The following is a 1,066-nucleotide window of genomic DNA, read 5'->3' as shown; positions in this document are numbered from 1 at the left end:
GTTTTGTCCTTTAACATTAGTTCCAATCATCAATTTTCCTACCTTACAATTGCCTAATTTTTAAGTAGTTACACTGATGGTGTCATACCTCACCCTGTTTAATCATCCTCAGTCTCCCATTTAAAAACTCTCTAAACTACATATTGTATGACATCATTTTCACATTATAAATTACTGCTGATGTCTGCACAACCAGCAGACAGATATGAAAGGGAGTATTGCACTTTTTAATGTCAAAGCAACTCACAGTGTCACATGAACCTTCAGAAATTATTCTAATATAGGCTACTAAAATATTAGTATATGTAGGAATTAACATTAACCACGATTAATAAAGCTTAATGATACCTAATGTATAATGTTAACAACTCAATATTCCATTAACAGAAATACATAAACTATTATTTTATTCTATTCTTTCTGTTCACCTAGTAGCATTTAATACCAGCACTGTCGTATTGCAATATATGAAGAAATAAAAAGTCTAATTCTGTTCACTGCTTAAACCAAATTTACAACTGCTGTATTTGAAGTTTAAACAATAATAATAATAATACTCTTTAAGGACAAATAAGATGCCTATACCAAATAATATCTAAGTCCAGCATAAAGATCACATGGTGATACGGTCCATGTATATCAGAGCATCTATCTGAAACACATGTAAAGCATTATGTGATATTGTATAATTCAAATGTAAATCGACTATTTAGGCCTCCTGCTCATTATGCATTGATACGCATAAACTGACTATTAATGCAATGGTTTGGGACAAGAGCAGTAGCATCTGAAATCTCATTCTCATAGTATAAAATAAAGTCAAGTAAGACTGTTTCTCGTCAGTCAAGATCTGTCGTATAAAAAAAGATTTAGTCCAGACTTAGTCAAAACCATTGCAATTCATCCTCATTCTTACCACTAATGGCAAACATGTGGCATAAAAACAAAAGAGTAGGCTAAATTGAACCCGATGGCCTTGACCTCCCAGAGTGTGTGTGGGTATCTGAGAGCAGTTCTCTCTGAGAATTCAGACTCTGAGGAAGCAGAAATGTCAAAATTACAAAGT

Source organism: Sinocyclocheilus grahami, unplaced genomic scaffold, assembly GCF_001515645.1.
Source record: "Sinocyclocheilus grahami isolate Dianchi unplaced genomic scaffold, SAMN03320097.WGS_v1.1 scaffold784.1, whole genome shotgun sequence".
Classification (NCBI taxonomy): domain Eukaryota; kingdom Metazoa; phylum Chordata; class Actinopteri; order Cypriniformes; family Cyprinidae; genus Sinocyclocheilus; species Sinocyclocheilus grahami.
The sequence above is the reverse complement of the archived record's forward strand: the minus strand, read 5'-3'. Positions refer to the sequence as shown.